The following is a 23,900-nucleotide window of genomic DNA, read 5'->3' as shown; positions in this document are numbered from 1 at the left end:
TTGGGGAGTAGAAGAACTCCCAGAACCCCATCAACTAGGTATCAACCAGGTACATATACACACGGGGAGCCAGTGGCCGAGCGGACAGCACGCTTGACACGTGATCCTGAGGTTCCTGGTTTGATCCCGAGCGCCAACGAGAAACTATGGGCAGAGTTTCTTTCATCCTATGCCCCTGTTACCTAGCAGTAAATAGGTACCTGGGAGTTAGTCAGCTGTCACGGGCTGCTTCCTGGTGTGTGTGTGTGTGTGTGTGTGTGTGTGTGTGTGTGTGTGTGTGTGTGTGTGTGTGTGTGTGTGGGGGGGGGGGGGGGGAAGAAAATAGTAGTAGCAGCAGAAACAATTGATTGACAGTTGAGAGGCGGGCCGAAAGAGCAGAGTTCAACCCTCGCAAGCACAACTAGGCGAGTACAACCAGGTGAATACACACAGAAACGCACGCACTCTAACACACACACACAGGCACTAAGTGTGCCACTCTCTATGGTGTATAACAGGTCACTGGAAACGGGAGACCTACCGGAAAGCTGGAAGACAGCTAATGTAGTCTCAATATATAAAAAGGGTGACAGGCAAGAAGCACTGAAGGCCAGTTTCCCCTAAACTGTATACCATTAGGTTGAGTGAAAAAGAACCTGATATAATTGCAATCGTGGAAACTATAAAATAGATATGATCTTGGGTGTAATATTTCCCGGGAGATACCAAGTCATAAGGAAGGAAAGGAAACAAATACTAGACAATATACCACATCAACACTCCACAATACACCACATCAACACTCCACAATATACCACATCAACACTCCACAATACACCACATCAACACTCCACAATATACCACATCAACACTCCACAATATACCACATCAACACTCCACAATACACCACATCAACACTCCACAATACACCACATCAACACTCCACAATATACCACATCAACACTCCACAATACACCACATCAACACTCCACAATACACCACATCAACACTCCACAATATACCACATCAACACTCCACAATATACCACATCAACACTCCACAATACACCACATCAACACTCCACAATACACCACATCAACACTCCACAATATACCACATCAACACTCCACAATACACCACATCAACACTCCACAATATACCACATCAACACTCCACAATATACCACATCAACACTCCACAATACACCACATCAACACTCCACAATACACCACATCAACACTCCACAATACACCACATCAACACTCCACAATATACCACATCAACACTCCACAATATACCACATCAACACTCCACAATACACCACATCAACACTCCACAATACACCACATCAACACTCCACAATACACCACATCAACACTCCACAATACACCACATCAACACTCCACAATATACCACATCAACACTCCACAATACACCACATCAACACTCCACAATACACCACATCAACACTCCACAATACACCACATCAACACTCCACAATATACCACATCAACACTCCACAATACACCACATCAACACTCCACAATACACCACATCAACACTCCACAATACACCACATCAACACTCCACAATACACCACATCAACACTCCACAATATACCACATCAACACTCCACAATACACCACATCAACACTCCACAATACACCACATCAACACTCCACAATACACCACATCAACACTCCACAATATACCACATCAACACTCCACAATACACCACATCAACACTCCACAATATACCACATCAACACTCCACAATATACCACATCAACACTCCACAATATACCACATCAACACTCCACAATATACCACATCAACACTCCACAATATACCACCACAATATCAACACTATATAATACACCAACACTATATAATACACCATCAACACTACACAATACACCATTAGTACTAAACAACACACCATCAACACTATACAACAACCCTCTACAGTACACCATCAGTACTATACAATACACCATCAACACTACAATACATCAACACGCTACATAAACCTATTACAAACTACAACACAGATTTATTTGATCACATTTCCATATTATTGTTGTTATGAAGGTAATTAGGAAGAGAAAGCACTAAGCCAGACTGACCTGCGCAAGGAAGGGATATCAGATGGACTAGGAGCTGGGATATGAGGACAAGGAGCTGGGATATGAGGACAGGGAGCTGGGATATGAGGACAAGGAGCTGGGATATGAGGACAGGGAGCTGGGATATGAGGACAGGGAGCTGGGATATGAGGACAAGGAGCTGGGATATGAGGACAAGGAGCTGGGATATGAGGACAGGGAGCTGGGATATGAGGACAAGGAGCTGGGATATGAGGACAGGGAGCTGGGATATGAGGACAAGGAGCTGGGATATGAGGACATGGAGCTGGGATATGAGGACAAGGAGCTGGGATATGAGGACAAGGAGCTGGGATATGAGGACAAGGAGCTGGGATATGAGGACAAGGAGCTGGGATATGAGGACAAGGAGCTGGGATATGAGGACAAGGAGCTGGGATATGAGGACAAGGAGCTGGGATATGAGGACAAGGAGCTGGAATATGAGGACATGGAGCTGGGATATGAGGACAAGGAGCTGGGATATGAGGACAAGGAGCTGGGATATGAGGACAAGGAGCTGGGATATGAGGACAGGGAGCTGGGATATGAGGACAAGGAGCTGGGATATGAGGACAAGGAGCTGGAATATGAGGACATGGAGCTGGGATATGAGGACAAGGAGCTGGGATATGAGGACAAGGAGCTGGGATATGAGGACAGGGAGCTGGGATATGAGGACAGGGAGCTGGGATATGAGGACAAGAAGCTGGGATATGAGGACAAGGAGCTGGGATATGAGGACAAGGAGCTGGGATATGAGGACAAGGAGCTGGGATATGAGGACAAGAAGCTGGGATATGAGGACAAGGAGCTGGGATATGAGGACAGGGAGCTGGGATATGAGGACAGGGAGCTGGGATATGAGGACAAGAAGCTGGGATATGAGGACAAGGAGCTGGGATATGAGGACAAGGAGCTGGGATATGAGGACAAGGAGCTGGGATATGAGGACAGGGAGCTGGGATATGAGGACAGGGAGCTGGGATATGAGGACAAGGAGCTGGGATATGAAGACAAGGCGCTACGATATGAGAAGCTGGGGTATGAGAACAAGGAGCTGGGATAGGAAAGGTGTCAAACCACTTAGCCCATCGGGGATCGAACGCCGATCAGCAAGGCCGTCGTCATACCGACCAGTCCAAGAGCATGAGTTAAAAAAAGAAGAAGATAATAACACAAATACCTACAACATATAAGAAAACAAAACACAATCTGTACATTCTAAGGTGTACGTGGGTGTGCCGTGACGTCACAATGTAAACACACATTGCTGAACCAATCAGGCGCCACTCCTCGCTCCACCCTCCCTTCCCTCTTGTCTCCCCTTCCATCGCCCATGCCACCCCCCGACCTCCAAGCACCGGCCCTGTCATCATGCACATTATGTCCGTCCACAACTCCGCCTCCCGCTCAACAAATCCTGACAAAACGATTTATAATACGGAGGGCCAGAGGGTCCCCTTGGATCAGCTGACTCAGGGGGGGGGGGGGGGACCTGGACCCCGTGGGGCCCCTGCCTTCGTGGTGGTGGTGGTGGTGGTTGACGGTGGTGCTGTTGCTGGTGGTGGCGGTGCTGTGATTGTGGTTGGTGGTGCTATGGCTGGTGGTGGCGGTGCTGTGATTGTGGTTGGTGGTGCTATGATTGTGGTTGGTGGTGCTGTGGCTGGTGGTGGTGGTGCTGTGATTGTGGTTGGTGGTGCTATGATTGTGGTTGGTGCTGTGAGTGTGGTTGGTGGTGGTGGTGCTGTGATTGTGGTTGGTGGTGCTGTGAGTGTGGTTGGTGGTGGTGGTGCTATGATTGTGGCTGGTGGTGGTGGTGCTGTGGCTGGTGGTGGTGGTGCTGTGATTGTGGTTGGTGGTGCTATGATTGTGGTTGGTGCTGTGAGTGTGGTTGGTGGTGGTGGTGCTGTGATTGTGGTTGGTGGTGCTGTGAGTGTGGTTGGTGGTGGTGGTGCTATGATTGTGGCTGGTGGTGGTGGTGCTGTGATTGTGGTTGGTGGTGCTATGATTGTGGTTGGTGGTGCTGTGGCTGGTGGTGGTGGTGCTGTGATTGTGGTTGATGGTGATGAATACACACATACCCAACAGCATGAGACTTCAAGATGACCTGGACAAACTGAAGGAATGGTCCAACAAATGGCTGTTAAAGTTTAACCCGAGCAAATGTAATGTAATGAAGATAAGGTGTAAAGAGCAGAGAGAAAGACCTGGGGGTTGATATCATGCCAGACCTGTCCCCCCTAAGCCCATATCAAGAGAATATCATCAACGGCATATGCCAGGTTGGCCAACATAAGAACGGTTGGCCAACGAAGAATGATTCCTTACGGTTGGCCAACGAAGAATGATTCCTTACGGTTGGCCAACGAAGAATGATTCCTTACACGAGCTTCTAAAGAAGCTCGTGTAAGGAATCATTCAGAGCCTTGTACATGACTCGGACCAATCCTGGAGTATATCAGACCAATCCTGGAGTATGTCAGACCAATCCTGGAGTATATCAGACCAATCCTGGAGTATGTCAGACCAATCCTGGAGTATGTCAGACCAATCCTGGAGTATGTCAGACCTATCCTGGAGTATGCAGCTCCAGCATTGAGTCCATATCTCGAGCATAAGACTAATCTGGAGAAGGTTCAGAGGTTTGCCACCTGACTAATACCCGAGCTAAGGGATATGAGCTACGAGGAGAGACTACGGGAACTAAACCTCACGTCGCTGGAAGAAAAAAAGAGTTAGGTGAGACATGATCATCACATATAAGATTCTCAGAGGAATTGATAGAGAAGATAAAGCCAATTTAAATTATTTAACACAAGGGGACACAGGTGAAAATTGTGTGCCCAAATGAGCCATAGAGACATTAGAAAGAACTTTTTTAGTGTCAGAGTGGTTGACAAATGTAATGCATTAGGAAGTGATGTGGTGGAGGCTGACTCTATACACAGTTTCAAGTGTAGATATGACAGAGCCCAATAGGCTCAGGAATCTGTACACCAGTTGAGAGGCGGGACCAAAGAGCCGAAGCTCAACCCCCGCAAGCACAACTAGGTGGGTGAGTACACACACACACACACACACACACACACACACACACACACACACACACACACACACACACACACACACACACACACACATTAGGTGAGTACACACCGGTGGGAGGGGGGTAGTGGCTGACTGGACAGCGCGCTGTATGCGTGATCCTGTGGTCCCGGGTTCGATTCCCGGCGCCGGCGAGAAACAATGAGCAGGGTTTCTTTCACCCTGATGCCCCTGTTACCTAGCAGTAAATAGGTACCTGGGAGTTAGTCAGCTGTCACATGCTGCTTCCTGGTGTGTGTGTGTGTGTGTGTGTGTGTGTGTGTGTGTGTGTGTGTGTGTGTGTGTGTGTGTGTGTGTGTGTGTGTGTGTACTCACCTAGTTGTACTCACCTAGTTGTGTTTGCGGGGGTTGAGCTCTGGCTCTTTGGTCCCGCCTCTCAACCGTCAATCAACAGGTGTACAGATTCATGAGCCTATCGGGCTCTGTCATATCTACACTTGAAACTGTGTATGGAGTCAGCCTCCACCACATCACTTCCTAATGCATTCCATTTGTCAACCACTCTGACACTAAAAAAGTTCTTTCTAATATCTCTGTGGCTCATTTGGGCACTCAGTTTCCACCTGTGTCCCCTTGTGCGTGTTCCCCTTGTGTTAAATAGACTGTCTTTATCTACCCTATCAATCCCCTTCAGAATCTTGAATGTGGTGATCATGTCCCACACACACACACATGATCATGTGTGTGTGTGTGGGGGGGGGGGGGCATTAAAAAAAAAAGTAACAGTTGAGAGGCGGGCCGAAAGAGCAGAGCTCAACCCCTGCAAACACAACTTGGTGAATACTATTTGAATACACACACGCACAACTAGGTGAATACAACTAGGTGAATACACACACACACACACACACACACACACACACACACACACACACACACACACACACACACACACACACACACACACACACACACACACACGCACAACTAGGTGAATACACACACACACACACACACACACACACACACACATACATGAAGGATTAAGACAGAGGAGGACTGCTTGAGGCTTCAAGAAGACCAAGACAAACTGAAGGAATGGTCGAGCAAATGGTTGTTAGAGATTAACCCAAATGTAACGTAATGAAGATAGGTGTAGGGAGCAGGAGGCCAGACACAAGGTATCATTTGGCAGATGAAATACTTCAGGAGTCAGAGAGAGAGAAGGACTTTGGGGTTGATATCACGCCAGACCTGTCCCCTGAAGCAAATATCAAGAGGATAACATCAGCGGCATATGCCAGGCTGGGCAACATAAGAACGGCCTTTAGAAACCTGTGTAAGGAATCATTCAGAACTTTGTATACCACATATGTCAGACCAATCCCTGGATCATGGCACTGTGACAAGTGCATAAAGAAAGCATATTAACGTCATGTATCAATGAGCAAATCAGTAGGTGCCGTGAGGAAGATTCAAACCTATTCTCAGGGTACTCCTAAGCACACGCCTCGGGAACCCTGGAGGAGTCATGTCAATCGCAGGGTGTAATGCTTTTGACCATTTCGTGGTTCAGTAGTCAAAAGGCGTTTGCTTGGGAGAACCCAGACCATAGGTTCGAATCCTCCTCACGACGGCACCTACTGATTTTCTCATTGTGACAAGTATACAGGAGTCCCTGCTAGAAGATCTGCAGCTGGTGCAATCTAAGGGAGAAGACTTAGGATTCTTCCTAAATTACTTCGTCTAACCCATCCATCATATTGCAGTAAGATGCTCTTTACAAACAGCCTCAGTTACCCCCCCCCCCCCCCACAACATTCTCCTAGCCTCACCTTTGGTTCCTAATGTAGTTGCTGTAGTTTCTTAAGACAAAATGTACCACCTGAGGAGGATGGAAGAAAGGATGTGTGTTGTCAATGAACTTGAAGCTATGCACCTCCTCACAAGACTCCTGGCAGGGCCCAGGCTTACCTATTTAATAATGTGCACACACTCATTCGGCCGTCTAAAATTTCGAGAATATGTCAAAAACCTGAAAGCAATATCCATGAAATTGTTAAAGGCCTCGCTGGAAAACTGTTAATGGGACCAAATAACACTTCCAGGTGACTGGCTGGTACAGGTATGGGTAAGGCACTGTAACTAGCAGTACCTAGTTACAGAGCACTTCAGAGATCTTTTCACTGGTACGCATCATACCAAGTTCATTGACGGAGTCAGTCACTTAGATATTCGTGCAGGCTCTTCACCCTGAGCTGCACATACGTCTTGAAACGCCTTAAACACACACACTAAGATAGCCCCACAGTAGGGGTATGGTAGCTGAGTGAACAGCGTGCGGGACTAGTAATCCTGTGGCCCGGGTCCGAATCCCAGACTGGGCAGACACAAATGGGCAGTTTCTTTCATCCTAATGCTCCTGTTACCTAGCAGTAAATAGGTACCTAGGGGCTAGACAGCTGTTACGAGCTGCTTCCTGGAGGAGTGTGTGTGTGGGGGAGGATATTAGTTAGTAGCTAGTAACAGTTGCCTGACAGTTGAGAGGCGGACCGAAAGAGCAGAGCTCAACCCCCGCAAACACAACTAGGTGAATACAGTGAGGAGTATTGCTTTATCGATGACAGAGGGAGCCGGTCGGCCGAGCGGACAGCACGCTGGACTTGTGATCCTGTGGTCCTGGGTTCGATCCCAGGCGCCGGCGAGAAACAATGGGCAAAGTTTCTTTCACCCTATGCCCCTGTTACCTAGCAGTAAAATAGGTACCTCGGTGTTAGTCAGCTGTCACGGGCTGCTTCCTGGGGGTGGAGGCCTGGTCGAGGACCGGGCCGCGGGGACACTAAAAGCCCCGAAATCATCTCAAGATAACCTCAAGATAACCTCAAGAGACAGTAGAGATGAAGCCCGCCTTCCTCGCCCCACGTCCCTCCAGCTGGGGGAGTGTATACCCAACCTGTCCTCTTAAAAAGAACGTCGCTTTTGGCCGACGAGCGACAAGTGACGTTATTTTTAAGACGACAGGTTGTTATACCAGGTGTCCGCAGTTCCTCCCAGGACCCGCGTCTGAACCGTCACACTCTTAGTACTGGGGCGGCCCCGTCATCACCACACTCTTAGTACTGGGGCGGCCCCGTCATCACCACACTCTTAGTACTGGGGCGGCCCCGTCATCACCACACTCTTAGTACTGGGGCGGCCCCGTCATCACCACACTCTTAGTACTGGGGCGGCCCCGTCATCACCACACTCTTAGTACTGGGGCGGCCCCGTCATCACCACACTCTTAGTACTGGGGCGGCCCCTTCATTACCACACTTTTAGTACTGGGGCGGCCCCGTCATCACCACACTCTTAGTACTGGGGCGGCCCCGTCATCACCACACTCTTAGTACTGGGGCGGCCCCGTCATCACCACACTCTTAGTACTGGGGCGGCCCCTTCATTACCACACTTTTAGTACTGGGGCGGCCCCGTCATCACCACACTCTTAGTACTGGGGCGGCCCCTTCATCACCACACTCTTAGTACTGGGGCGGCCCCTTCATTACCACACTTTTAGTACTGGGGCGGCCCCTTCATTACCACACTCTTAGTACTGGGGCGGCCCCGTCATCACCACACACACGTTTCTGCGGCAGTTTATTGGCACACCAATATACCAATTAACACCCCCCTCCCCCACAAATATATATAATTCTGAATAAATCCACAAGGGGCCCTGAACAAGGAGGGTCCACAAGAGGCCCTGAACAAGGAGGGTCCACAAGGGTCACGGCCCTTATGGATTAGTTCATTTGATGCATCACGCTATTTGTGTGTGTAATATATAATCCTCCTTCCGCTACACTCTTGTCTCACTGAAACCTTAAATCCTCACTCCTAGAACATCAAGCCCTCCCTGCTAGAACCTTCAACCCCCTTCCCCCCCAAGAACCTCCAACCCCCCCCCCCCCTAGAGCCTCCAGCCGTCCCGTAGAGCCCTCAGCCGTCCCCTAGAGCCCTCTAGAGCCTCCAGCCATCCCCTAGAGCCCCCAGCCGTCCCCCAGAGCCCCTTAGAGCTTCCAGCCGTCCCCTACAGCCCCCCAAGAGCCTCCAGCCGTCCCCTAGAGCCTCCAGCCGTCCCCTAGAGCCCCCCAGAGCCTCCAGCCGTCCCCTAGAGCCTCCAGCCGTCCCCTAGAGCCCCCCAGAGCCTCCAGCCGTCCCATAGAGCCCCCTAGAGTCTCCAGTCGTCCCCTAGAGCCTCACGAGACTCGTACAACACCCAAGACCCCGAGAACACGGCCGTCTTGTACCTGAACACAAGCAGCTAAATATTCCTGGCACAAGCAGTGCTGTGCCCATATTTGCCCAATTTATATATCAATAAACTCATCATGCACAGGACACACACTATGTAATTACACCCGACCTGCTCATGTACATACTGAGCATGTGCTGCTCACGGCACAACGCCCATACTTTAACGTAGTTTTATATTAACGACGCACGTTGACCAGACCACACACTAGAAGGTGAAGGGACGACGACGTTTCGGTCCGTCCTGGACCATTCTCAAGTCGATGGAGAATGGTCCATCAACTTGATCCATTAATCCTTGAATGGTCCATTCTCAATCGACTTGAGAATGGTCCAGGACGGACCGAAACGTCGTCGTCCCTTCACCTTCTAGTGTGTGGTCTGGTCTACTTACTTCAGCCACGTTATTGTGTCTCATCGCCTGCTTAACAACACACAGTTAAAATGTCATTGTAGTCGGACCTTAATTTAATTTTAACATACAGAAGCAAATTATAATGCAACAAATACTTAACATATGCAAAAATATAATCCTATACTTAACTGCAAATGTCTTCAATTTATTTTTAACAATCTCTGAATATCCCAAATGAGATTTATGAATCAAACTGAATTTGGTTCCTGAACGATCGAGCCTCAGCTCCTTGGCTCCGATTGTCCAACTGTTGTCATCTAAGGCAATGCCTCACGAACTAAATGTGCCGTGTCTTAAATTATTTACTACCATTTAGATTGGTCAGTACAGCGATAGCCTGGTGCTTTTTTAGGGTCGACGTTCGAGCCTCGAAGATCCAAACACTTGTGCACTGGTCCTTCCCGCCGTCTTCATATCCCAGCTTCTTGTTCTCGTACCCCAGCTCCTTGTCCTCGTATCCTAGCTCCTTGTTCTCGTATCCCCAGCTCCTTGTCCTCGTACCCCAGCTCCTTGTCCTCGTATCCCAGCTCCTTGTCCTCGTACCCCAGCTCCTTGTCCTCGTACCCCAGCTCCTTGTCCTCGTATCCCAGCTCCCTGTCCTCGTATCCCAGCTCCTTGTCCTCGTACCCCAGCTCCTTGTCCTCGTACCCCCAGCTCCTTGTCCTCGTACCCCCAGCTCCTTGTCCTCGTACCCCCAGCTCCTTGTCCTCGTACCCCCAGCTCCTTGTCCTCGTACCCCCAGCTCCTTGTCCTCGTATCCCAGCTCCTTGTTCTCGTACCCCCAGCTCCTTGTCCTCGTACCCCCAGCTCCTTGTCCTCGTACCCCCAGCTCCTTGTCCTCGTATCCCTTCCATGTGACATAGCCATAATGGCTTAGACCTTTCCCCTTCATAACTACCTTTCCTCTCTACCGTAAAAATTGTCGTGATGGTACAATATAGTACCATCACGTGATGGTACTATATTGTACCATCACGTGATGGTACTATATTGTACCATCACGTGATGGTACAATATTGTACCATCACGTGATGGTACTATATTGTACCATCACGTGATGGTACTATATTGTACTGTCGTATTGGTATACTGTCCTGCTGCTATAGTGCCATTTTGTTGTTTAATTTAAACAAACTGCATCGTGTCGGCACACTGGCATGTTGAAATACAGTCTAAACTTACTGATAGTTGGCCTGCAGTCTCTCATGCTGGTAGACTCGTGCATGCTCTCATGCTGGTAGACTCGTGCATGCTCTCATGCTGGTAGACTCGTGCTGGTGGACTCGTGCATGCTCTCATGCTGGTAGACTCGTGCATGCTCTCATGCTGGTAGACTCGTGCATGCTCTCATGCTGGTAGACTCGTGCATGCTCTCATGCTGGTAGACTCGTGCATGCTCTCATGCTGGTAGACTCGTGCATGCTCTCATGCTGGTAGACTCGTGCATGCTCTCATGCTGGTAGACTCGTGCATGCTCTCATGCTGGTAGACTCGTGCATGCTCTCATGCTGGTAGACTCGTGCTGGTAGACTCGTGCATGCTCTCATGCTGGTAGACTCATGCTGGTAGACTCGTGCTGGTAGACTCGTGCATGCTCTCATGCTGGTAGACTCATGCTGGTAGACTCGTGCTGGTAGACTCGTACATGCTCTCATGCTGGTAGACTCGTGCTGGTGGACTCGTGCATGCTCTCATGCTGGTAGACTCGTGCTGGTAGACTCGTGCATGCTCTCATGCTGGTAGACTCGTGCTGGTGGACTCGTGCATGCTCTCATGCTGGTAGACTCGTGCATGCTCTCATGCTGGTGGACTCGTGCATGCTCTCATGCTGGTAGACTCGTGCATGCTCTCATGCTGGTAGACTCGTGCAGTCTCTCATGCTGGTAGACTCGTGCATGCTCTCATGCTGGTAGACTCGTGCATGCTCTCATGCTGGTAGACTCGTGCATGCTCTCATGCTGGTAGACTCGTGCATGCTCTCATGCTGGTGGACTCGTGCATGCTCTCATGCTGGTAGACTCGTGCTGGTAGACTCGTGCATGCTCTCATGCTGGTAGACTCGTGCATGCTCTCATGCTGGTAGACTCGTGCTGGTAGACTCGTGCATGCTCTCATGCTGGTAGACTCGTGCATGCTCTCATGCTGGTAGACTCGTGCATGCTCTCATGCTGGTAGACTCGTGCATGCTCTCATGCTGGTAGACTCGTGCATGCTCTCATGCTGGTAGACTCGTGCATGCTCTCATGCTGGTAGACTCGTGCATGTTCTCATGCTGGTAGACTCGTGCATGTTCTCATGCTGGTAGACTCGTGCATGCTCTCATGCTGGTAGACTCGTGCATGCTCTCATGCTGGTAGACTCGTGCATGTTCTCATGCTGGTAGACTCATGCAGTCTACTGGCTGTAGCTGAATCCTCCACACTCTTAGTATTAGTTCATTCCGCAGTCGTCATCTGTTTGACGTTTCTCATTACATCTGAATCATTGTGTTTACCAGAACCAGGATTTACCAACCAATAACTTCTCAACTTGTGAATCCTGTATATCTTTCCTCACTCAAGGCGGTTTTGTGTACGTTTATTAAACAGTTCATGAGCTCCAAAGCACCACGAAGTTGTTTCTAACCAAAATAACTTAGGGTTGTGAAGTTTCCAAACTCATAAACTGTTTAAGAAATATCAAAGACGACGTAACTGACAAAATAAGATGTACAGGTTTCGTAAGTGGAGGCGTAAATGCCTGACAAATCCTGGCCCTGTTTAGGGAGTGGGAAGGACATCAGGCCTTGTATGACTTGCTGTAGGTTGGTGGGGGGGGGGGGGAGAGAGACCTGCTTGATGGGGTTCTGGGAGTTCTTCTACTCCCCAAGCCCGGCCCGAGGCCAGGCTTGACTTGTGAGAGTTTGGTCCACCAGGCTGTTGCTTGGAGCGGCCCGCAGGCCCACGTACCCACCACAGCCCGGTTGGTCCGGCACTTTTTGAAGAAAACAATCCAGTTTTCTCTTGAAGACAAGGCAGTGAGGAATACTTGGGTAGGAAGTAGGTATTAGAGAAAGATTCTAGTGGTTATAGGAGGGATATATATAGTGGTGGTGAAGGGAGAGAGATATGAGGTAGCCAGGGGTAGTGTGGGAGGAGGAGGGTTGAGACGAGGTCACAGGAAGAGTGAGAGTTATACACGGGGGGTTCTGTACGTACTTGGATACTTCTGCATATATTTAACTCACCTTGGACTATATGAATGATTACACAGGTCGTGTCAAGAGCTGTGTGACACTATGGTACCTGGTCATGTATGTAGCTAACCGAGGCCATATCAAAGGTTAGATTTTGTGTGTCAAGAACTATGTGGCACGAACAAAACATTCCCATCACCAAGAATAGTCAGTCATACAGAGGCCCGTGACCAGGGGCCTGCACGGGCAAACTCTATAATGCATTATGAGGATATCATCAAGAACACACGAGAGAGAGAGAGAGAGAGAGAGAGAGAGAGAGAGAGAGAGAGAGAGAGAGAGAGAGAGAGAGAGAGAGAGAGAGAGAGAGAGAGAGAGAGAGAGAGAGAGAGAGAGAGAGAGAGAGAGAGAGAGAGAGAGAGAGAGAGAGAGAGAGAGAGAGAGAGAGAGAGAGAGAGAGAGAGAGACAGAGAGAGAGACAGAGAGAGAGACAGAGACAGAGAGAGAGACAGAGAGAGAGAGAGAGAGAGAGAGAGAGACAGAGACAGAGACAGAGACAGAGAGAGAGAGAGAGAGAGAGAGAGAGAGAGAGAGAGAGAGAGAGAGAGAGAGAGAGAGAGAGACAGAGAGAGAGACAGAGAGAGAGACAGAGACAGAGACAGAGACAGAGACAGAGACAGAGACAGAGACAGAGAGAGAGAGAGAGAGAGAGAGAGAGAGAGAGAGAGAGAGACAGAGACAGAGAGAGAGAGAGAGAGAGAGAGACAGAGACAGAGACAGAGACAGAGAGAGAGAGAGAGAGAGAGAGAGACAGAGACAGAGACAGAGACAGAGAGAGAGAGAGAGAGAGAGAGAGAGAGAGAGAGAGAGAGAGAGAGAGAGACAGAGACAGAGACAGAGACAGAGAGAGAGAGAGAGAGAGAGACAGAGACAGAGACAGAGACAGAGAGAGAGTGAGAGAGAGAGAGAGAGAGAGAGAGAGAGAGAGAGAGATAATAGAGCAGTGTCAAGGCTGCAGGTAACTTGCACCGGCAGGTCTGAAGGCATTCATGACTGGACATTCAATAATGCAGTGTATGAGGTCATGACCTTGGTCCTGCTCACACAGTCTGCACCTGCAGTGCTCAGGGTGGGCAGGTACTGGCTAGTGAGGTAGTAGTACTCACCTAGTTGTGCCTTGCGGGGGTTGAGCTCTGGCTCTTTGTTCCCGCCTCTCAACTGTCAATCAACTGGTGTACAGGTTCCTGAGCCTACTGGGCTCTATCATATCTACACTTGAAACTGTGTATGGAGTCAGCCTCCACCACATCACTGCCTAGTGCATTCCATTTACTAACTACTCTGACACTGAAAAAATTCTTTCTAATGTCTCTGTGGCTCATTTGGGTACTAAGTTTCCACCAGTGTCTCCTAGTGCGTGTTCCACCCGTGTTAGTGCTATACAATCGTAATGGCTTGGCGCTTTCCCTGATAACTCACTCTCTCTCTCCACCCGTGCTAAAGAATTTGTCTTTGTCCACCATGTCAAATCACCTGAGAATTTTGTAGGTGGTTAACATGTCTCCCCGGTGGTTATGAGTTGCGTGGGGTGCAAGTGTGCGTGCGTGTATGCATATGTGTGCGCGTGTGTGCGTGCGTGTCTGCATGTGTGCGTGTCTGCATGTGTGGGTGCGTGTATGCATATGTGCGTGCAGGACTGCATATGTGCGTGCAGGACTGCATATGTGCGTGCAGGACTGCATATGTGCATGCAGGGCTGCATATGTGCGTGCAGGGCTGCGTGTGCGTGCATGCAGGGCTGCGTGTGCGTGCATGCAGGGCTGCGTGTGCGTGCGTGCAGGGCTGCGTGTGCGTGCGTGCAGGGCTGCGTGTGCGTGCGTGCAGGGCTGCGTGTGCGTGCATGCAGGGCTGCGTGTGCGTGCATGCAGGGCTGCGTGTGCGTGCATGCAGGGCTGCGTGTGCGTGCATGCAGGGCTGCGTGTGCGTGCATGCAGGGCTGCGTGTGCGTGCATGCAGGGCTGCGTGTGCGTGCATGCAGGGCTGCGTGTGCGTGCATGCAGGGCTGCGTGTGCGTGCATGCAGGGCTGCGTGTGCGTGCATGCAGGGCTGCGTGTGCGCGTGCAGGGCTGCGTGTGCGCGTGCAGGGCTGCATATGTGCGTGCAGGGCTGCGTGTGTGTGCGTGCAGGGCTGCATATGTGCGTGCAGGGTTGCGTGGGTGTGCGTGCAGGGCTGCATGTGTGCGTGCGTGCAGGGCTGCGTGGGTGTGCGTGCAGGGCTGCATGTGTGCGTGCGTGCAGGGCTGCATGTGTGCGTGCGTGCAGGGCTGCGTGTGTGTGCGTGCAGGGCTGCGTGTGTGTGCGTGCAGGGCTGCGTGTGTGTGCGTGCAGGGCTGCGTGTGTGTGCGTGCAGGGCTGCATATGTGCGTGCAGGGCTGCGTGGGTGTGCGTGCAGGGCTGCGTGGGTGTGCGTGCAGGGTTGCGTGCGTGCGTGCAGGGCTGCGTGTGCGTGCGTGGGTACATACGCGCGGAAGCAACATGTGGAGGGCATAATATACTGGGAAATAAACACCACCAACATAACCAGCCGCGGCACTCAACATCTTAATTGAATTTCAATTATGTTTTAAGTCTTCAGAAGACTGTAACGACACAACTGGTCACCCTCGCGTCCACCAGCGTCTTAACGTGGCCTTACGAGTCAACCAGGAGCCTTACGAGTCAACAAGCAGCCTTACGAGTCAACATGGAGCCTTACGAGTCAACAAGGAGCCTTACGAGTCAACAAGGAGCCTTACGAGTCAACATGGAGCCTTACGAGTCAACAAGGAGCCTTACGAGTCAACATGGAGCCTTACGAGTCAACATGGAGCCTTACGAGTCAACAAGGAGCCTTACGAGTCAACAAGGAGCCTTACGAGTCAACAAGGAGCCTTACGAGTCAACAAGGAGCCTTACGAGTCAACAAGAAGCCTTACGAGTCAACAAGGCGCCTTACGAGTCAACAAGAAGCCTTACGAGTCAACAAGGCGCCTTACGAGTCAACAAGCAGCCTTACGAGTCAACAAGCAGCCTTACGAGTCAACAAGCAGCCTTACGAGTCAACAAGCAGCCTTACGAGTCAACAAGGAGCCTTACGAGTCAACAAGCAGCCTTACGAGCCAACAAGGAGCCTTACGAGTCAACACGCAGCCTTACGAGTCAACATGGAGCCTTACGAGTCAACAAGGAGCCTTACGAGTCAACAAGGAGCCTTACGAGTCAAAAAGGAGCCTTACGAGTCAACAAGGTGCCTTACGAGTCAACAAGGAGCCTTACGAGTCAACAAGCAGCCTCACGAGTCAACAAGCAGCCTTACGAGTCAACACGCAGCCTTACGAGTCAACAAGCAGTCTTACGAGTCAACAAGCAGCCTTACGAGTCAACAAGCAGCCTTACGAGCCAACACGCAGCCTTACGAGTCAACAAGGAGCCTTACGAGTCAACAAGCAGCCTTACGAGTCAACAAGCAGCCTTACGAGCCAACACGCAGCCTTACGAGTCAACAAGCAGCTTAACGAGTCACTAAGGAGCTTTAAAAAATCATCAAGGACCATTATGAGTCAAGAAGGAGCCTTATGAGTGAGACACACAACTCGAGCAACAGTTTCCCGAATACCAAAAAACCGCCGGAGCCTCTTTAGTACCCAGAGCGGGGACAACCGCGAATTTAGTCGACCAATCAGAGACGGCCATTAGCGCTGGTAATCAACAGTGTGCAGTCGGTATATGGCCCTTCCAGGTCAGGGGTGAGGGCATGATATTGGTGGGGGGGGGGGGGGACCTGGTGAGTGTGTGACCTGGTGAGGGAGTGGGTACCTGGTGAGTGTGTGACCTGGTGAGGGAGTGGGTACCTGGTGAGTGTGTGACCTGGTGAGGGAGTGGGGGGAGAGGGGATACCTGGTGTGGGCAAGATATAGCGAGGACCTGGTATTGGGTGACCTGGTGAGGGAGGAAGCTGGTCAAGGGTGTCCTGGTCAAGGGTGACCTGGAAAGAAAGAATTTGGCGAGGAATGACCTGAAAGACCTGGTGAGGGCATAACATAGTGGTGACCTGGATGAACAAAATATAACAAGAACCAGGACGAATGTGAGTGAGTAAGTGAGTTAAGTGAGTAAGAATATGACACACACACACACACCCTGAAGACGACCATGAGGGCCCACAACTCGGCCCAATCATTTACTCAACCACTTACGAAACCTGTACATCTTTCAACAATCATGACTGCTTAGCCTGCAATTGTTAAAAAGAGTTTACGAGCTCCGAAGCACTTCGAAGTGGTTTACAACAACCTTGGGTTGTGAAGTCTCGCAGCTCGTATAACCCGTTTAGCAGATGTAAACAAAGCCGCCATGATTGAGGAAAGACGTACAGGCTTCGTAAGTGGTTGCGTAAATGGTTGATGAATACTGGCCCCGGTCGGGACTTTGTTTGGTGGTAGTGATAACCTAATGATAACGTCGAGGAGACTCGGAGCCGTGTTAAGACTTGGTTATATTGTGTACAAATGATGAGGATTCAGTGAAGGATCTAATAAGAACCTTTAAAGTCCCTGTCGCAGTCCTGACGAAGAGGCAGCAAGAACCAGCGAAAGGCTCTGGCGAAGCGGTAAGAAGAACCATGGAGACGAAGAGGCAGCAAGAACCAGAGAGAGGCCCTGGCGAAGCGGTAAGAAGAACCATGGAGACGAAGAGGCAGCAAGAACCCCGGTGAAGGGCCTGGAAGAGGCACCGTCCATCCACTGGCCTGTACGGTCATTAACAGGCAGGTTGCGAAGGAACTAATGTGATGACGGCAACACTGCTAATTGGATTACTGACGTCATTACCCGCTCAGGAGAATGCTAAACTCGACTCTTGTAGCATCGGCTAAATCTTTAAATCTTCCTTTGTAAAATTAATTAAACCTACGGTCATTTATGTGCAAATCGTTGGTAATAATGATTCTTTTATTTTGACATTTACTTTCCATACAAGAAACTTTTTACCGATGACGTTTTGGGCCATAATTCATCAAACATTAACGCAATTACTTACGAAACCTGTACATCTTTCCTCGATCAAGGCGGCTTCGTTTACATATATTCAAATGTTTATGAGCTCCGACGCACCCCTGAGGTTGTTTATAACAATAAATAACTCGGGTTGTGAAGTTTCCAAGCTCGTGAACGTATTAATAAATGTAAACACAGCCGCCGTGAATGAAGACAGATGTACAGGTTTCGTCAGTGGTTGTGTAAATGCTTGACGAGTCCCGGCCCTTGACTTCGGGGGATTCAAATAATGTTTCTTTAATCCAGCAGCAGCAGAGGTTATCTTGAGATTCTTGAGATGATTTCGGGGCTTTTTAGTGTCCCCGCGGCCCGGTCCTCGACCAGGCCTCCACCCCCAGGAAGCAGCCTGTGGCAGCTGACTAACACCCAGGTATCTATTTTACTGCTAGGTAACAGGGGCATATGGTGAAAGAAATTCTGCCCATTGTTTCTCGCCGGCGCCTGGGATCGAACCCAGGACCACAGGATCACAAGTCCAACGTGCTGTCCGCTCGGCCAACCGGCTCCAGGCCAGCTGAGGCCCGCGCGCCGGACAACACCGCCCCAGTACACAGCTAAATCTCTAAATCAATCTCCCAGGACATTTATGAACCCCATTACGATCCATTGTACCTACAAAGCACCCATTAACATCTATCACCGGAATTATAGAACCATTAATCATTTAATTTTCTACTTGCTAAAAAACGAAAAACATTTCAAAATGCAGTGGATAAAATGCTTAATGGTTTATTAACTGGGAATGGTGAAGATTCCAGCCCTCCCCTACCGGGCTTGCAATAGTGAATGGAACCCAGCCTGTCCCCATAGCTGGAGGGACGGGCTGGGTTCCATTCAACTATGCTATGGTTGAATGGAAAACTATGGAAAACCATATTAACTAGGGACTATGACCCTAGAGCGCTGTCACTCTGCCGCGAGGCCCCGCGCGTGCGTGCGTGCGTGCGCGTGCGTGCGTGCGTGCGTGTGTGCGTGTGTGTGTGTGTGTGTGTGTGTGTGTGTGTGTGTGTGTGTGTGTGTGTGTGTGTGTGTGTGTGTGTGTGTGTGTGCCTAAGTGTAGGTACAGGATGAGAGCTACGCCTGTAGTGTCCCGTCTTCCCAGCACTCTTTGTCATATGACGCTTTAACTACTGACAGTTCGGGCAAACACCACAACATTCTCACTTTAATTGTTCCAACCGTCTACCACTGTTCACAAAAAGATAATTTTCTAATGTTTTTTCGGTAGGTTTGTTTCCTTGGCTTGAGTCTATGACCTCTTGTTCGTTCAGATGCAGATTTCAAGAATTCTTCTTTGTCAATTTTGTCGATTCCTTTTTCTATTTTGTATATAGTGATCATATCACCACTTTCTCTTCTATCTTCGGTATAGTGTGTGTGTACTCACCTAGATATGCTTGCAGGATCGAGCTAGGCTTCTAGCCCCGCCTTCCCAACGTTCTTTGATTAAGGCAATGAATCATTTCTCTTGCTTGTTTACATTTACATCAGATTTACATTTAATATTTTGAATCGAATTTGCTTCAAGGACTTCTGCATCTAACATATTCTATTTATTGATATCTCTAACACTGAGAAAGATCTTCCTGATGTCTCTATGATTATTTGCGTCTCCAGTTTGCATCTATGACCTCTTGTTCTGCTGTTCCTGGCTGTAAACAACGCTGTTGTCTACTTTGTCAGTTTCTCTTAAGGAGTTTATATGTTGTTATCATGCCCCACCCTATCATTCCTTTTCCCCCAGTGTGGTAAGGTCCAGTTCTCTCCGTCTTTCCTCGTAGCTCAATCCCCTCAGCTCAGAAACTAGTCTCGTTGCATATCTTTGCACCTTTTCTAGTTTCTCCTCGTCCTTTATCAGGTAAGGGTTCCATGCTGGGGATGCATATTCAAGAGTGGGTCTCACCTTCGCTGTATATCAGGCCCAGAAACGCCTTTGTCCAAGTTCCTGAAGGCAACACTGATGTTGACCAGTATGTCATATGCAGCTGTTGTTAGTCTGCTGATGTGGGCTCCTGGCATCAGAACTGGGGTTATGTCCACTCCCAGATCTTTCTCCTTTTATCATTGAGGAATTTGTCTCAGGTTTCCGAGCCAATTGAACTCTCATATTTTCATTGGAAAGTGTCTATGGAGTCCCCCCCCCCCCCACTGTAGCACTTCCTTTTTTTTTGGGGGGGGGGGGAAGTAAAGAGGCAGGAGAGGCATAGGTGAAGGGAAGTATAGAAGTGGGAAATACAGTGAGAGGTATGAAAGCAGGCGGGCTGTCCGCCTTGCTGACACGATCACTTCCTAGTGCATTCTATTCGTTAACTACTCCGACACTGAAAAACTTGAGATGTATTTGTGGGTCATTTGGGACCTCAAGTTTCCCCCCGTGTTCCCGTGCTAAATAGCTTGTCCTTTTCTGTCCGACCAAACGTCCAGGTAAATGTGTGTGATCATGTCTCCCATGCCATTTCTGTCATCCAGCAGCGTGAGGTCAGATCCATTTATCTTTCCTCGTAACTCATACCTCTCAACTCTGGGACTAGTCTGGTGACATACCTCTGAACCTTCTCAAATTTCGTTTTGAGCCTGAACGACCATTTCCATTGATATGATAGGTCTATCATATTTTCCCGATGCCTCCTCCTTTCTAGCGTCGACAGGTTCAATTCCTTCAGTCGCTCTTCATACCCAGGTATTTCAAGTTGGCTATCCACCTTGTGATAGGCATACGCCGTAGTGACATCCGTTTGTTGATGACTTCAGGAGACCGGGGCCAAGATTTAACGAGCATTTACATGCTGTCTTACGAAACCTATACATCTTGCCTCGATCATGGCGAAATAATCTGTATTTATCAAACAGTTTACGAGCTTGGAAACTTCATACTATGTTGTTATTGTTATGATAAACATCGTAGCCTTTGGAGCTCTGAAACTTTTGATTAAATGTAAACTAAGCCTCTATGATTACAGAAAGATGAACAGGCTTCGTAAGTGGCCACTTAAAGGCTTGATGAATCGTGGCTCAGTCCGCTGTGATATCAACCAACAGGTATTTCTGCCTGATTCTTGAAGGTGTAAATGAATCAAATAGATTTGCCCCGACAGCAGTAATGACTTCGCTTATAACTTGGATTGGTTTAGATTTTGGAAAGACCTGGGTAAATACTGGTTAGGAAACAGGCTTGTTGACTTATGGAGCAAATTGCAGGGGAATATAATAGACGTGGGATCACTAGAGTGTTTCAAGCGTAGATATATATATATCACTTAGAACTCTTTGACCCGGCCAGGATTCGAACCCATGCCGTCTAGGATCACCCCTAAACGTACACAGTACCGTGACCACCGCACCAATGATCGATAGACGATCATTGGTGCGGTGGTCACGGTACTGTGTACGTTTAGGGGTTCGAATCCTGGCCGGGTCAAAGAGTTCTAAGTGATCTATTACTTGCGCGTTCATGCAGCTTTCTCACACACACATACATATATATATATATATATATATATATATATATATATATATATATATATATATATGGCCAATAGGCCTTTTGCAATTTAATTTATTTGTCCGTATTTATGGGGAATTGCCTAATACCTCCATTACGTTACCCCGTCAGACTGGGCGGAAGGTGTTGACAAAAGTTTACAACAAGGGACTAACTGGGGCAGGTAGAGGGGTGAACCAGTGATCCGGCCGCTCCGGGCTCATACAGGTACTCTATCATCGTGTATTGCATACATTGGAATAGATAATGCCCCCCCCCCCCCCCCGCTCACCGTCAGTCTTCCCAGTTTGCGTCTGTTTTCAGTCGCGGTGAAAAAAAGTACTGATGACACTATTCATTGTTATTCATAGTTGGTGTTCGTGTGTTATAGTGTTTCTTTGTTAAGAACCAGTGTTGAGGTGTGTGTGTGTGTGTGTGTGTGTGTGTGTGTGTGTGTGTGCGCGCGCGCGCGTGCGTGCTTGTGTAAGCATGACACTTACCTACCACTTAGTATGGGAAAGTGACGTGTAGCACTTCATGCTTCACACACTAGCCTGGTTGTACACGTTGTTTTGTAGAATAGCTATTCAACCAGTCACTTTTTATGTGGAATCTGGTCTTAAAGTTGTGGATGAAAGTGGCTTCCTTCTTCTCTCAATACATTCCATCTCTTGACCACCCATACAGGGTACGAGAACTTCCTTACATTTCTTCGACTCACTCGCGTTTCCAGCTTCCACTTATGTCCTCTCATTCCACCTTCTATCATATTGAAAGAGACTTTTCTACCTTGTCTTTTCCCCTCAGTATCTTGTATGTTCCAATCATGTTACCTCATTTTCTTCTCTCCTACACGGTTGAGAGGTCTAGTTCCCTTAATTTATCCTCATCGGTAGTCCTCTTGGCTCCGGGCTCCGGCACTGTTGCAAACCTTTGAACTTTCATTTTTTGGATTTATGCTTAACAAGGTGGGATTCTATGACGAAGTTGCATATACTAATATTGTTCTAACAAATACATTATAGATTGCCTTCAAAGGGCCGTGGTTGAAGTCTCTAAACTACGGTTTGTTTGCCAGTGTTTCATATGCTGCCGATGTTACCCTGTTGATGTGTGACCCTGGAGATAATGTTGCAATTATATCCACTCCCAAATCATTTTCTCTCTTCGACTCGTGTAGTAGCAATCTCCTTACGGTGTAGATACCTCCTGGTCTCCTTTTCTATTTTCCCATCGTCATTACCCTACGTTTGTTGGGACTGAACTCCAGCAGCCATTTGCCTGACCACTCCTAGAGTTTGTCAAGGTCCTCCCGTAACTTGCTGCAGTCCTCCTTTGTATTTAAATTCCTCATTATCTTTGGGTCGTCGGCAAACATTGACATGTACGGGCTCACTCCCTCGGGCAGGTCATTCACATATATTAGGAACAGTAGGGGACGCCGAGTCGGTGTGTGTACTCACATATTTGTGGCTGCAGGATCGAGCATTGGCTCTTGGATCCCGCCTTTCTAGCTGCCGGGTTGTTTAAAGCAGTGACTCCTTTCCTATTTCTCTATAATATCTACTTTTAAAATTATGAATAGTTTGCTGCCACAACCTGCTCCTTTAGTCCATTTCATTTTTCCCACTACTCTCACGCTAAACTTTCTAACATCTCTATGACTTCCCCGAGTTTCCAGCTTCCACCCATGCCCCCTTGTTTAGTTGGTGTTCAGTGTGAACATTTCGTCTATTTCCACCCTGTCAATTCCCCTCAGATATAATACGTCTCTATCATATCTCCCCGCTGCCTCCTCCTTTCTAGCGTCGACAGGTTCAATTCCTTCAGTCGCTCTTCATACCCAGTTATTTAGCAATAATTCTGGTACAAGCCTCGTCGAAAACTTCTGAACCTTTTCCAGTTTCTTTATGTGCTTCTTATGGTGGCTCCATGATGGGGGCTGCATACTCTAAGACTGGTCTCACGTATGCAGTGTAAAGTGGTCTAAATGCCTCCTTACTTAAGGGGGCATATAATGACAAAATATGCAATAAATGAAAACTGATTCGATTTCAATCAAACTTTTTTGACGAGTTGTATATGAAAAGGGTTTCATCTGGTCCAAGTCTCAGCATCGTAGCATAAATAGGATGGGAGAAAAAAATATTGAATTATGAGTCAAATTTAAACAAAAAATTCTCCAAAATGGTCAAAAATTAACATCAAACGCAAGTGTCAACTGAAATCATGTCTATGACTCTCCGCTATCACCATAACATATAATAAA

Source organism: Procambarus clarkii, chromosome 41 (genome assembly GCF_040958095.1).
Source record: "Procambarus clarkii isolate CNS0578487 chromosome 41, FALCON_Pclarkii_2.0, whole genome shotgun sequence".
In the NCBI taxonomy this organism is placed as follows: Eukaryota; Metazoa; Arthropoda; class Malacostraca; order Decapoda; family Cambaridae; genus Procambarus; species Procambarus clarkii.
Note: the sequence above shows the minus strand (reverse complement) of the source record.